Raw genomic sequence first — 16734 nt, forward strand, 5'->3', positions numbered from 1 at the left:
GTAACTGACAATTTAAAAAGTAGTTTTCAAGTATATATCAATTAGAAATGCTTTCAGCTGCAAGTTTTATGTACAATGACATAAAAGAATAGGGCTTTACTTTTTCCAGGACAAGAAGTCTAGAGGAAAGCGGTTGTGTCCTTTTTGTTTAGAGGCTTAATGTTGTCAGGGTGTTGTCCTGATGCAAGATGGATGCTTCTGCAGATCGAGACATCATATTCTAGTTCAGGGCAGGAAGAATGAGGAAAGGCTTGTGCCTACTGAGTCTTTCTCTTTTAATCAGGAAGTAAAAGCTTTCCCAGTGACCTCTAGCAAATGTCGACTGTGGACTTACTGGCTCATGGCATGTAGCTGTCCCTATTTTTAAGGGATGTTGAGATATCAGGGACTTTGGGCCTTGGTGGTGGATGAAGCAGGGGAACAGTGGTTCGAGTGTGATTTTGGGGTAACCAGTCCATAGTTTCAGCCATAGTCTGATAATTAACCATGCTAACTTTAAATTGTATTCCTTCTCGTTCCGACTGATGTTTATGTTTCCTGTTTGTTCATTTGTTTGTTTGTTTTCTCCGGGTTAGAAAACTCTAACCTTCTTACACCAAGTTTTCACTTCTGTGACTACCAAATTTCAAGTCTCTAGGCAAAGGCATTTCTCAGAGACTGACGGCATCTCTAGTTAAAAGACCCTGTAGCCCATACCACATATAATACTTGTCCTGTACTTTTCATTACAGATGTATTCAGTAACACTTGAAAGGACAATTCTGTTTTAAATCTGCTTTGAGCCTCAAGGTATCAAAGTATCTTCTTATAGACTGAATTAAAAATATGGGTATAATGTAAATGAAAGAACAATTGAATATTAAAAAAATCTTAAATGCTATCTGCCCAAAAAAGCCACAAAGCCATTGTTTCATAGAAAGGAACTCATTCCAAAAAATTTTAATCCTGGAAAATGGTGTTATTACCCATTTCTAAAATGTGAAAAATATTATCAACATCTATACCTTGATTATTACCTAAATTATTACTCATTCTTAGAATAATACATCATGGACTTGTAGTTTTGATAAATTAGGATTCCTTGAGATAGGAAAGTCTGAGAAGAAAATTGAAACTGAGAAAATGGAAACAAATTTTTTTCTACTTTAAAAAAACTCATAGGGCTTCCCTGGTGGCGCAGTGGTTGAGAGTCCGCCTGCCGATGCAGGGGACACAGGTTCGTGCCCCGGTCCGGGAAGATCCCACATGCCGCGGAGCGGCTGGTCCCGTGAGCCATGGCCGCTGAGCCTGCGCGTCCGGAGCCTGTGCTCCGCAACGGGAGAGGCCACAACAGTGAGAGGCCCACATACTGCAAAAAAAAACAAACAAACAAAAAAAAACCCTCATAATCAAAGATGTTGACCATAGACCCTTGGCTATACAGCAGTTGTCTGCATTTCCATATCAACATCTTTATTGTCCAGTTTTTACATTTCTATTATGTGACCTTAGATGAATGGCTTTATAGAGGCAAAACTCTCCAGATATACTCAAGTAAATTTCTAAACTACTATAATCTGTAGCATGGGGTTGGGTGTTATAGAGAGATACAACAAAATATTGCGATATGTACAATCACTTAACTCCTTGGCATAAGCTTTTGTCAATATAGTTAACAAAAGAAGGCGTCACAAGACATATATATATATATATATATATATATAAACAAGGATATATGATTTAGGATGATGGTATTACAACAGTTACTATGGTAGATGTCCAGAAGCAGAAGAAGCAGAAGAAATTGATCTATGTGGTAATCAGGGAAGGCTTTGAGAAGTAGGCCAGTGTGGTGTGCTGGTAAGAGCAGGGGACCACAACCGATGGCCTATAGCACACTACCTTTTTTTGTAAATCAGATTTCTTGGAACACAGCTATGTGCATTCATTTACATATTGTTAAGACTGCTTTCTTGCTACAACAGCAGAGTTGAGTCACTGTGGCAAAGCCCCTGTGGCCCACAAACTTAAAATATTTCCTATCTGGCCCTTTAAAAAAAAAGTTTGTCAACCACTGGTTAAGAATGTGGTTTCTGTTGTCATGCAAAACTGGGTTCAAATTTGGCTTTGTAATCTGTAACTTCACTCCAGGGATGTTTATACTGATACACGGAGATTTCGCATACAGTGCATTGTAATACCTGGTGTGTATTATATGCTTATTAAATGTTATTTTATTAAATGTTAGATTTTATTTTATTATGATTTATTATTTTAAGTGAACTATAACTTTTAATTCAAATGGGGATTAGAATCTCTAAATTTAAGTACTCCCTACCCCTACAATAAAAGTTCAAGAAACTGGGAAGGGTATCATCTTATTGTAAGAAATTTTCAAGAGTTGCACAAAATATTGTATAGGGACAATGATATTGATGTAAGAGCCAAACAACACAAATGTACTGAATAGTAAAGCCCAGACTTTAAAATACAATTAATAAAGACTGAATAGCGTATTAAATATTGTAGGAAGCCATGATAGTCAATTAAAAGAGAAATTAAGATACTTTATTAAAACTTAGAGCAAAATGATATTTAAAAGTGAATATAATAAAGAGGAGACATCACTACTAGCCTTACAAAAATAAAAGATAGTATTAGGGAATAGTATGAAAAATTATATGGCAATAAATTAGTTGACCTAGGTGAAATGGACAAATCAGTACAAAAACACAAACTATCAAAACAAGAAGAAATAGAAACTCTGAATATAGACTCAAAAATCCTTATATCAAATCTGGCAGCAAATAAAAATTATATACCATGATCAAGTGGGATCTATTCCAGGAATGCAAGGTTGGTTAAACATGAAAATCAGTCAGAAAATCTATTGATATACCATATCAATAGAACAAAAGACACATGATCATCTCAATAGATACAGAAAATCATTTGATAAAATCCAACAGATTTTCAGGGTGAAAACATGAAACTCAACAAACTAGAAATAGAAGGGAACCTCCTCAACTTATAAAGGACATCTGCAAAAAACCTACAGCTAACATCTTTCCTAATGGTGAAAGACTGAATATTTCTCCTTAAGATCAGGACATAAGCCTAATAGAATTGGAGAAAAATAGGTCTACGCAAGAACATGTACACAAATGTTCATAGCAGTGTTATTCATAATAGCCCCAAAATGGAAACAGCCCAGTGTCCATCAATAAATGAATGTATAAACAAAATGTTGTATAGCCATGCAATAGAATATTATTTAACCATAGAAAGGAATGAAGTACTGATAGATGCTACAACGTGGATGACTCTTGAAAATATTATGCTAAACAAGAAAGTCAGACACAACAGGCCACATTTCATTTTATATAAAATATCCAGAGTAGCCAAATTCATAAAGACAAAGAGTAGATTAGTGTTAAGGGACAGCGGGAATGGGGAGTGACTGCTAATGGTTATGGGGTTTCTTTCTGGGGTGAAATGTTCTAGAACTAGATAGCGGTGGTGAGTGCACAGCTTTCAAAAACCACTAAATCGTACACTTTAAAAGCGAACCTGTAAAAAGTGTAAGTGAATATAATATAAAATGATTTTAAAAAACATAAAGAAGAGTTATAGAAGATTGAATTATAAGGAACCCAGATAAACCCAGAACTAGCAGATAAAAGGAAACACTCTCATTTTATATCTTTTGTCCTCAGAACACCAGGAAAAATTGATGGAGACCGCAATCTAGCCACACTTTGGTAAAGTTGTTTTGTTTTGTTTTTTAATTTTAAAATGAAGGGGAAAAAGAACCTAAAGAACTCCAAACAGATAAAAAATAAAGGGAGTGAAAATATCAGCTTGTGATCAGACTTCTCGTCTGTGTCATTTAATGACATAAGGAGTAATGGAATAATGTCTATGAAATTGCAGTGGAATAAGTTTACGATTCAAACTTGCTTTTCCAGCTGAGCTAGCATTCAATATGCATAAGAACAAAAGAATGATCTTCTCAGCCATACAAGGGCAGACATACACATACCACCACCGCTGCCAACGACAACAACAAAAAATGCATACTTTGCTGCCCAAATAATCAAAATCAAGAATTCAAGTTTGAATTCAAGGAACTATAAAATGATGAAACAAATGACATTTAAATAAGTTGTTCCTATTTTGTTTTTAAACAATTCAGATGTTAAAAATAATTCTTACAAGGTGCCTTATGGTAGGAAAAAAAATAATATTATGGGTCCAGTACCCCAGGTCACTTCAAAAACACAGAGAGAGATGTATAAGAAAGAATATCACATGCCTCATTTTACAGATTGTGGAGTCAGTAAATGTTGTTTTATTCTTCACATTCATAGAAAAACTATATTTAAGAAAAAAGGAAAAAATGCGATCAATGCAAAAAGAAAAGAATAAGAAGCATGACAAAATGCGAAACAAACGTATTGCAATTATCAATAGTTTTGGTCTCTTATTGAAAGGTAGAATCTGCCATGCTGGGTGGAAAACAAAAACTATTAAGTTTTTTAGAGACAAAGCTAAGCAAAATAATATCAGTTAAAGTAGAAGGATGGCAGTGCAATAATAGACAAAAATAAATTTTAAAGTGTAGGTGGCATATTTGTAAGATGACAGAATTCAAAGTAAAAAGCTTTAGTCTGGTCAAAAAGGATAATTTATATTGGTAAAGATGTAATCCACACTGAAGCTTTAATAGCCATGAATCTGTTTGTACTGGTCATATAGAATTAAAATACATAAAACAATCTGAAAAAGAAAACATGGCCTTTGGTGTCAGATTTGGATTCAAGGGAAACATGCAAATAAACATGTGATGTTAAGAATAAGGAAAGGACAAAAGTGGACTTGGGAAGAAGCAGAAGTGATGACAGTGGCCCAGGGGTGATAGCAACAATGATGTAGATTCAAGATTTGGGATACGGAATCCACAGTTCTTGTCCCTTTATTAGCTCTAGCCCAAGGATTACAAAACAAGTCAGAAGTCAGCCCACAGGTATGTGTGTGCGCGCGCGCGTGCGTGCGTGTGTGTGTGTGTGTGTGTGTGTGTGTGTGTGTGTTTAAATGCCAGTTCTCCACAGTCACCGCCATTCTCTGTTGTCTTATATTGAGCTCGTTGGGGCCATTTGCCTTTCCCCTGCCCGCCCCCCACCCCAGCCTCTGTAGGCATTTCAGTGTGTGAACCCTGGGATGAGGTAAGGGAGATGGCTAAGGAAAAATGGCTAAGAAAATTGTGCGTCTGAGTAATAAGAGGAGAATGAATAATCGTAGTAGTTCAAAAAGTAACAGTTGGGCTTCCCTGGTGGTGCAATGGTTGAGAGTCCGCCTGTCGATGCAGGGTACACGGGTTCGTGCCCTGGGCCGGGAAGATCCCACATGCCGCGGAGCGGCTGGGCCCGTTAGCCATGGCCGCTGAGCCTGCGCGTCCAGAGCCTGTGCTCCGCAACGGGAGAGGCCACAACAGTGAGAGGTCCGCGTACCGCAAAAAAAAAAAAAAAAAAAAGTAACAGTTGTATACACTTAAAAATGTTAAGATGGATTTTTTTACCACAATAAAAAATAAGTTTAGAAACCTAAAAAATGTAGTAAGAATTATAAATCAGCTGAAGCATTTAAATCTGTTTGTCTTAAGAGGATTGTGTTCACTCACCTGCATTCAGTTTGCTTCATTTTGTAATAAAAAGTAATGGCTTATTGAGACATTGATACACCACTATGTAAAAATTGTCCCCTTGCTCTTAGATTAAGGAAGTCAACTTTAATTAAAATACTGTCTCATTTCCTCTCTTTTCAGTCTTAACATTTTTGTAGTTGCTCTAGTTTACTTTCATATCACCTTCCTTTTTCTGTCACCCTAATTGGAAAATTTTAGTTTTTGGTTTGACACCTGCTTCTTAACTGCCACAAAACATATTAATTATGCTTGTTACTGTTAATAGAAACATAATGTTCAGCTAGCTAACTAGCATGAATAATCCATCACTAAGAATCATTAACTATAGTAATTGCTGTCTTTAAACAAGTAAAGACAGTCTTCTGATTATGTGGCTGACAACTTAAAACCATAAACCCAGTTTCACCTAAAATATAATAGTGTGCCAGCTGATATTTCAAGAAATGTTTTCTTCTTTCTCCCTTTTAGAATAAGTTGTAAGTGAAAACCTTTAACAGAAAGATCTCATTTTTCAAATGGATCCAGAATCCCAACCAAAACATACCTTAGAGCCCAGCTTTCTAATCCAGCCAAATTTCTTACTGTAAAACTCACTTTATGCATTCATTAGCCCCTTCAGCCCTTATTCATAGCCTGTTTACTTTTAATAAACTGTTTAATTTGTATGTTTAGCAATGGTTCAATAATATAAACTCTCTCAATATAAATGGGACGGGGAAAAAGAACAATGGAACTAAAAGAGCTTAGTTATCTGAAAAGTACATGTCTTGAAACCTCAGTGAAGTCCTGTGACACATGAGCCCTAGGACAATGGGAGATGCTCAGTGGGTATTAGTTGGATGAGTGAAGAACAGTAAGTTCAGAGTGACAAAGAGGATACATTGTTATGCTTCCAGTTTTCTGAGAAAAAAGTAGATTACATGTTTTCTTTAAGTTTCATGAAAATGGTAATAGAAATTTTGGTGCATAAGTAGTAAATTCCCATCATTGGCAAAACACCCAGCCAGGACAACTTATTTTCAGAGAAATTAAGAAAACCAAAGGTTTGCTTTTTATATGTGTAGTTACATATATGTATTTATCTGAATATCTAAAATAATGGTTGTTAATGTTGGGATATTTACTTTAGACATGTGCATATGACGGCTATTTACTTTAGACATGTGCATATGACGGCTTTCTCTTTTCCTGGTTGGGTTTAGAAAGCTCTCCGAGAAGTATAATTTCATCAGCACAGTTAGGTGTGGGAAAATAAGAACAGGATGACTGCACACAGAAATTAATGAAATAGAAAAGGCCACATTGAGCAATGGGTTTGCAATCATATGTTCCTGATACTTGTTTGCATTTCGTGTAGAGACTGTTATTAGTGTGTGAAGATAGGGTGAAAGCTTTGAGGAGGCGGTGGGTGTTGTGCAGAGGGAGATCCAGAGTACTTTACTGTTTTTTGAGACTAGACTTTTACCTCGACCTGTGCACTGTGCTAGTATGTTTATATACATACACTATCCCCCTTAATTTCTATAATAATCCTATGAGACAAGTACTGTTTTAGTCCCCATTTCACAGATGAGGAAAATGAGGCACCAAAAGTTGTGTAGGTTATCTCAGGTATCACCACATAGGACCAAGTTTGCATCTTTTTTAAGCCTAAGCGTGGCTTATATTCATTACTTCAGAAGTGACCAACATCTTCTGTGTATTTCTATAGACTTCTCCATAGTTACTGCATACCGTTTGTGTCATGCACCTTGCATTCTGCAACTATAAAGTCTCCAGCATTCTTAAAAAAAAATGAGAACATTTACAATTATAGGTCTTACCATTTTAAAAATAACGAAAGCAATATTTTAAAATTCTAACTTCAGACAAAACTGGAGGATGTCCAGTGATCCTACCAAAAAATCCACTGCGAGGTTACTTTAAATCAGATATCTCAAACTTCCAGCTGGACAGACTGAAATCCTCCCACCTCACCTCATCCCTACTGAACTGTTTTTGCAGAGTTTATGTTTTAGAAAAAACTTCTTTTTCTTTATTTGCCACAGATGCCACTCCTCTCTATTACACTGGCCCAATTCACATGTCTGACATCTAAGTTTGTAATCCTGGCTTTAAATCATGAGTCCTTGGTAAATTGAAAATATATTGAATTATTAACAATTTTTTGGAATATATCTGGTAAAATGAGAGAGACCTGTGATTATACAGAGTAACTCAAGCTATATGAGAATAGTTTTTCAAAGCATAGTCCCTACAGACTAAGGTTAGATTATAGAGCTGTCAACCATGTCTATTAATTTCCTATTAATGTTTTTTTCCCTGTAGAAAGAAGCAGGAAGTCAGATTTTTCTTAAATCAGACAGAAAATTTGAGATGTGTCAAATTGCAAGTGCTTACCCTGATGGACGTGTAGGTTTCCCAGGGAGTAGTAGTATTGGGGTTGTCAGTAGTCAGAATACAATGATAAATTGTCAATGGCATTTTCAGGCTGTCAGCTTGATTGACAGGGTAAAATTATTTGGTTAAGTGCTATGCAACATTACCATGTATGATTTGTTTTAATAACTTTTATAATATCTAAGGTAATAAAGAAGCTTCTAATGTTAGCAAAAGATTACTCTTCATGTGTGAAAGGGCAACATTTTAGAACTGTATACTGTCCTGTGATACAAATGGATTTTCTTCCAAATTATGTTTGTATAAGATTGAGCTTTATAAAAATGCCAAAATTTGACTATTTTTGACCTACAAAGAAGAAAAAGACAGTTCACATGGTTTAACATAGTACATCAGCTATTCCAACCTAGATATAATTGTTTCAAACTGGGAAAGTGTTTTTTCAACAGAAACTAAAAGATGGTTTTGTTTCTAGGCTAATAATAAACACGCATGTTGTCCTTGCTTCCTGCTAGGCCCTGTGCTCACATGGATGGTCATTTTCTTGCTCCATCCTCCTAAGTCTTACAAATATTGGAATTTTCCAGAGCTTGGCCATAGGCAGGCTATTCACCACACTCTCCAGGAAATCTCATCCTTCCTGATAGTCTTAAATGTGCTGACAACTCCCAAATGTCTCTCTATCCCAGACCTCTACTCTGAACTCTAACCTCATTTCTCTAACTGTACTTCCTTGCCTCTTCAAGTGAATATCTCATAGGCATCTCAGATTTGCCTATCCAAAACAAAATTTCTGATCTCCCTCTCTCACTCCTCTCTGTTCTTAGTTCAACCTCTGCATCTTGGTGAAGGGCACCTCCACCCACCTTTTTGGTCCAGGAGAAACCAAGGAGTTGTCCTTCCTTTCCATTACCTATGTCCTATTCAGTCTCTCTTATGTAAGAATAGAGACTCTGTCTACTTCTTTTCTATCTCCATTGTAGCCACCTTCATCCAGCCACTAACTCCCTTCACCTAGATTGTTGCAATAACCACCCAATTTGTCCTTAGGCTTCTACTTCTGGACTCCCTTGAAATCCATTCTGTAAATATCAGCTTCTTAAATTGTTCTGCATTTAGGAGAGAATGCAACATCCTTGCTGCCTACAAGACCCTGTATGTCTTGGCCCCTACCTACGTAAGCCAGCCTCTTCTCTCCCTTTTGTTCAATGATTTCTGTCAGTTCCTCACGGTCACAAAGCTCTTTCCTGACCTCAGGGCTTTGTGCTGTTCCCTCCACCTAGAATACTGCTTTCCTCTTTAACTCTTACCGATCCTGCAATGCTCAGCTTAAATGACACTTGCTCGGAAAGGCCTTTCCCGGTCCCCTCTCTAAAGTAGGCCGCCATGATTCTATCATATAGCACATTGTAATTTTTCTTCATTGCACTTAGCGCAGTTTGCAATTAGACATTTATGTATGTTTATTTGGTTAATATAAACGCCGTAAGGCAGGCACCTTGTGTACTATGTCCAGGGCCCAGTACATAGTAGCTGCTATCTGCTTAAAGTGAAAAACAATCTATCTTCGATGTTGGTGCTTGAAGAAAGCCAGATTGTTCAGAAGAGGAGGCAGTGATGAGGGGCCTCTGGAAGTGTGTTGTATAATATGTGAAACATGGACTGGTCTCAAATCTCATCTTCATTTGGGGTGAGTTAACTCAACTTTTCTGAGCCCCTAGATTGTAAGCTTTTGAAAACGTATACTTTGTCTATTTTGTTCACTGCTGTATCCCAACAGTGATAAGAAAAGTCCCTGGTATATAACAGATGCTTAATAAATATTTGTTGAGTTGATAAACTTCTGTTTCTCCTTTTGCAGATTCTAGTGACACTCTGAGAGGGTTAATAAAAAAAATCATAGGAAGTACCTAGTACACAGCAGGTGCTCAATAAATGCTGGAAACCCTAATGCCTTTTTCAAATGGTAATTTTGATTTTTTTTTGCACAAGTGATTCTCAAAAGCGCTGGGCCCCCATGAATATTGAGAATGGGGAGACAGTGAGGTAGGTGCATTAGAATAATTTCTGTAGTGTTTTTCAAACTCCTTGCACTTGCATCTCACCTCCACTGCTTGCTACAGAGTGGCTATTTTTAAGTATATTATATTCCTCAGGTGTGTTGAGGCAAAGGTTGAGAAACACATGTCTAAATCTTGCCTAGAACCAATGTCACTGGAATAATAACTGATAAATGAAGCCTTCATTATCAGAGGACTGTCAATTTTAGGCAAAAATATTTTTTAAAAAATAAAAGAAACCATGCAATGATTGTTTAGTGTTGCTACAAAATGCACATTGAGCGGTAATTTTTAAATAATCAAGTTAGTGAATTACAATATCAAATGACTTCAGTGCTGGAAAGACTCTTAAAGATCAAAGACCAACTCTCCCATTTTACTGATGAAGCCCAAAGCTTTCTCTAAGACCACCTGAAACATTCCAGCTTTTTGAAAGGACCTCAGTTCCACTGAACTGCAAGGTCACTGAAGACAGTGTTTAATTGTTGCTTATATCCGTGGTGTTTGCACAGTGCTAGGAACATATTAAACATTCAGAGTATGAGTCTGTGGGATGAATTAATAAGTGATTTTATGAACAAACATGATCATCTGTCTGTTGCACAGGGATTTGTGTTACACAAATCATATTCAAGGTTGATCTTATCTGTTTTCAAAAAGTTCTCTCTCATTACAGTAGCCTAAACTGCTGATATCTTAATCTCTCCCCGCACCCTGCCCTTTCGCATTTGCACGCACAGGGACACACACACCCATGAGTTAAAGTTATTGAACTTGTAATTATGGCTTCTGGCTGGCCTCTGTATATCCAGATGATCCAGAGATAGAAATATTTCTTAACACCCTTCTTACCAATTGCCAGGTGTTAAATCTCCAGCCAGAGTATAAATGTCAGGGATATCCGGTACCTTGAGCTTCTGTTTCCTTATAGGTCTTTTGTCTTTCATTCTTGGAGCTGCCAGGATGTAGATTCAGTACCCTTCGTCCTTTGTACCCCAGACATTTTTTTCTTCTCTAGCTATACATTTTAATTTTTTCTCCTATGCCACATCTCAAAAACAGGCATTTCTTGGGGTGGATTGATTTTTAGCAAGGCATTGATCTATGTGAGTTGAACCATCTAAAAAGGCCATAGTAAATCTGGGACAATTTGAGAAATAAAATAAATCATGATAGCAATGGACTGTAATGCATATAAAATAAATACCCATGAGTCCATACTCATACAAATAAGTAACTTGAATACATTACTAAAAACGAGAGAAGGGATAGCTCTTCCTTACAATAGAAGTCCAACTGATGAATGTAGAAAGAATGACAGAAGTAAAAAAATCACCATTTGGCAAACACCATGTTCATTGTTGCAGATAAGAATAACACATGGATGTTAAAATTAGTGGCCAAAAGTATAATGAGAAATAGGATATTTGCATTGTCTTAATGTATCCACCCATGAGGTACTTTTCTAAACATTGGAGGATACTAAGGGGACAAGACAACAAAATGCAAGGTGAGAACCTGGATAGAATCCAGGACCAGGAGAAGGACATAAATGGGATAACTGGAAACATTTGAGTAAGGTCTATAGATCAGTTGGTAGTATTATATCAATGTTAATTTCCTGATTTTGATTATTATGTATCAGTTATAAGTAAGATATTAACATTTGGGGAAACTAAGAGTATATGGGAATACTTTGTACTTTTGTCAACTTCTTTCTAAGTCCAAAATTATTTCAAGACTAAAATTTAAAAATTTAAACTTAAAAATAAATAAATTAAAAAGTTCTAACATTTGAATGGCACTTTATTTAAAAAAAAATGCTAAGAAATAGGGAAGTTTTTTTGACCCTCCCTTGACACAGGAAATAAATGCCCATCGTTTCTGTGATTTGCCCAAGGCTACCCGTGATAAAGTCATGTGTCCTGTTAGGTCCTCACCCCAGCAGCTTCATTCTCATAGCTACTTTACAAAGAAGAAGGAGAAGGCATTATAATTCCCATTTTATAGACTTGGAAACAGAGTTCCAGCAAAAGTAAAAGATTTACTGCTAGGGAGTGGTGGAATGAGAGCTAAAGTTCAAGTCTTCTCATACTTAATCCAATTTTCTTTTCATTCATATTCCATACATATAGTTATCTCTCTCTTTTATTCAACAAATATCTATTTAGAATTTTCTAGTCAAGGCACTGCACTGAGCACTGTGCATACAAAAATGAAAATTACTTTTTGGAGGCCGCCTTCGATGAGGTGAGTTTTGAAAGAGAAATAGAAGTTAGCCAGGTAAAAAAAGCCAAGGACATCATTCTGAGCAGGGAGGGTGGTAACTTGGCCTCTAACGATGGCAGCAAGAGTACCACAGAACTGGCCTTGAGGCCCAGCATCCTCACAGTTCCTTTTATTCACTCCTCTGTAAGCATTTAGTGCCTATCTACCAGTGAAAGGCCACTTACAGACTGCGGTTTAAAAGTAAACTTTATTTTCTTCACATTAGCTTTGCTTTGGGAATTGTTGTAGAGTTTACTTGCATTCTGCTTCACTGGAAAGCTTAAGTTAGTCTTGTCGCCCGTATATCTCTGTGGTCCAGCTGGCTGGCCTCAACAGTTCCTCTGTGCGGTGCTACCAGTCGGACCTTACCAAAGTTATAATGGTGCTGGAGAAGGGTGGCTGGATAACTGATGTCAAGAGAAGATGCGCCTGCCTAGCACCAGAGCAGCAGAAAGCAACTGACCAGAGAACAAGTGTGGCCTCCAATCCTCTCACTCTCTGTTCCTGGGTTGAACATACTGTCTCAGCTTAAATTCTCCAGCTGGCAACAGGAGATTCTTCAGTTCTGGTAGCTTGGCTCCAAATTGTGTGTGTGTGTATGTGTGTGTGCGTGCTCTTGACTACTTTACAACCCTTAACTTGCTAACCCCCCCTTTCTTTTTTAATTACAGTAATTTTCAATTTTTTATTTATTTACTTTTTGTTGTCGTTGTTTTGGCTGCACAGCATGCGAGATCTTAGTTCCCCAACCAGGGATCAAATCCATGCCTCCTGCCGTGGAAGCATGGAGTCTTAACCACTGGACCACCAGGGAAGTCCCAACCTGCTGAACCCTTTAAGTGAAATATCTCTCTTCAGTTTATCTAATCTGGCCACACATCACGCAGTTCAAATTATCTGAGTTTGCCTTTCCTTCACTGGTTTCACACATGTGCTCAGATTAGTCCAGATTAGTCCATGAGGGGGATGAATTCCACATTGTGGGAACTTAAGGCATTAAACTCTTAGATTCATTCATCACAATTCTGCAAATAACTGTAGCCAAGTTCAGGGAGAGTAAAACCCGACGATTATTCCCTGCATGGTGGATAATCTTGGATATTTAGCTTTGGAGTGCCGTTGTTTTGGTGGCATATGTAATATATGCATCTGTATTTGAGCAAGATGTAATACTAGTATAGTAGCTACTACTGATGCACAATTAGGGCAGATGAACTCTTTGCTTGTACAAGAACCCTCTTCAACCTGACCTGGAGGGGGAGAAGACAATGCCTTTTATATGGTTTATTCAGTTGTGATCTTTTGTTCTGAGCCTGTTTCAAACATCGGAATGATAAACTTTTGGGATCACAGGTGTTGTTAGGTTTATCCGTTGCAAGGCTAGCCACTGAGTTGCAAGAGCTTTGAGACTTTAAGAATCGAGATAACAAGCTGAAAATTCAGTAATGCCGATTTCAGTTTGTTAAACCATTCATTGGCCCCAGGTTGAAAATTTTATGGGCCTCTACTTTATGGCTGAGGAATTTGCCCAGATTCTCTGTTAATAAAACTAAATTCCCCATTGTATCAGTTTCCAATTGTATCATCAATTGTATTGGCATAAAAACGTCAAGCCATGTCAGCCTTACGGATTTGATTGATATGGTAGGGTGGAGGAACGATGAGTAATACCTTTATTATCTGACTTACGTATGTCTTTAAATGGTATGCTATCTTTCAACCAAAATTACTTGTTTTTCATTAACTCTACAACACTTGTATATTCTACTGATGTCCTAATTTCATGACATTAGAGTGATTTCTGTTGCATAAATGATAGCTTGCCTTGCTTATAAAATGTGCTTCGACACACTCAATGTCTTCTTCAAACTTATACTGCATTGATTACATCTGGCAGCCCTATATGGTGAAACTTAGTTATGACCCTTCCAATTAAATTATGGTTGGAAACCCACCTCTGCGGTACAGCTCAGTGATCTACTAAATTTCTCAGTGACATTCAGAACATGAAATAATTTTGAGAGAATATATTTGCAATACAAACGGGAGCAGACGAGAAGGTTTTCAGTGTGTATTAATTTATATTTCAAGTCATTACTTGTACAGTTTACTTCCCAACCTAATTCTAACCAAAGATGAGTAACACTGCATTGGCAAAATTATGTGCACAAGATATTTTCATATGCTTAAGCAGAAATATCAAGTACGGTGCTTATGTATGAGTAGATTTGCAGTGAAAGATGTTCTTAAGGCGGGTTTTCTACACCTGCTCCCAGCCTTGTTCTCAGCTAATGAACCTGCATCTTATTTCGTGGAGAAAAGGGAACCCATCAAAAGACTTGCGCAACCTCCCACTACCACAGTGGCTCTGTACCTACCACCTACTAGCTACCACCTAATAGCTCTGTACCCATATACTTTAACTTTTCTCCTATTTCTGTAGGTGAATTGTCTGTGCTTCTAAGGCCACCCCCTCCCTGTGCACAGGTCCTCAGCCTTCTCACCTCACAATCCCGCTCCTGCAACGCCCTTCTCTCCTGAATCATCAATTCCCCCTTCTCCCCTGGAGCATTACTACCAGAAAACAAGCATCCTGTTTCTTCTCCTACCTTAAACAAACAAGCAAACAAAGAAAACTCCCTCTTTTTTTTTTTTTTTTTTTTGGCTGTGTTGGGTCTTCGTTGCTGCACAGGCTTTCTCTAGTTGCGGAGAGCAGGGGCTACTCTACTGTGTGGTGCATGGGCTTCTCATTGCGGTGGCTTCTCTTGTTGTGGAGCAGGGACTCTAGGGCGCATGGGCTTCAGTAGTTGTGGCACGTAGGCTCAGTAGTTGTGGCTCGTGGGCTCCAGAACGCAGGCTCAGTAGTTGTGACGCACGGTCTTATTTGCTCCGCGGCATGTGGGATCTTCCCCGACCAGAGGCTCGAACCCGTGTCCCCTGCATTGGTAGGCGGATTCTTAACTGCTGTGCCACCAGGGGACCCCAAAGAAAACTCCCTCTTGACTCACCCCTTCTCCACCCAGCTGCTGCCCGATTTCTCTGTTCTTCCAAAGAGTTGTCTTTGCTCAGTTTCTGAGTCCCCTCTTCCTGTTCTTTTATAACTCACTATGATCACGTTTCACCCCCTCTCCTCTTCACCCTCTCCATTCTATCTGTGTTGGCTTCTTGCTGATCTTTGGACTAAACAGGCACACTCATTCCTCAGGCATTTGCTTTTGCTGATCCCTGGCCTCCAACCCCAGGTATCAGTGGTTTGCTTCTTCCTTGAAGACTTTGTTCAAAAAAAATCACTTGTTCAGTAAAGACTTTCTAATCATTTTATTTAAAATTGTGATAGTCCTTCACACCCCCTCACTCTCTTATCCCCTTATGCTGAGTTTTTTTTTTCTTTCCAGGATATTAACACATTCTAAAACACTATAAAACTTTTTATTTTCTAAATAAACTCCATTATAGGGGTTTTTGAGGATTTGAGTGTTTAACCGGCAAAGCTAATATAAGTCCCCTCTACGACCACATTGAATGTCCCGTGACAAGGAAGGGGTCTGGGTTTGGAGCCAGTGAGCGGCTATCACTGAGTGATCTGAGTTGTCACTCAGATCTCTATCATCTGAGTGGTGTTGGGCTGTCTACGCTCTTCAAGTCGCAGTTTGCTCACCTGTAAGTGGGCACAATATACTTAAACCATTCACTCAGCAAATGTTGAGGACAGTCTTAGACCAAGCAATGGGCTAAGTCCAGCCAGTCCTGAGTGAGACAGATGTAATTCATGGAGCTTGCAGTCTAGGGAGGAGATAGATATTAAACAATAGTCCTAGAAACAAATGTAAACAGTGTGCCTCTCACGCCACCAGTGCCTAGTTTTAACCTCAGTTTTACTGACAGGTATATCCTAGTTGATATCCTACTAACTTGGTTTTCACACTTGATTGTGTCCTGAAATATCTCTTAAAAATACAGGCAATGGAGCTCCGTGTCTAGAATTTCTGATTCAAGAGGTTGGTGATGTGGCCTCCAACCTGCATTTTCACCTCATCCTAGGAAATTCTGATGCAGACCACACACTGAGAAGTGCTGATTTAAAGAAATAGCTTTATCATCTTTCTTTTTAATAATAGGTAACAATAAAAACATTTTAAAGTCATATCATTTTGAATAAATTATGCTCTCCCAGAAGCCATTTATTCCAGGACTTTTGCCTCACGTTAATGATATTAATTATCCCTAGAGGCTATACACACACTATCTAATCATACTAGAGTCTCAATCTTAAAATAACTCACCCACCTGAGGGCACCTTTTTTTGCCTAATAGGTTTATTGC

General features: G+C 38.0%; 1 protein-coding gene across 2 annotated transcripts in view; it reads left to right on the top strand.

Moving 5' to 3' along the window:
* The window catches only part of SERPINI1 (serpin family I member 1), a 68696-nt gene that overhangs the window by 6421 nt on the left and 45541 nt on the right, over positions 1-16734 (top strand). The window lies entirely within an intron of this gene.

The sequence above is a fragment of the Orcinus orca genome, chromosome 5 (genome assembly GCF_937001465.1).
Source record: "Orcinus orca chromosome 5, mOrcOrc1.1, whole genome shotgun sequence".
NCBI lineage: Eukaryota > Metazoa > Chordata > Mammalia > Artiodactyla > Delphinidae > Orcinus > Orcinus orca.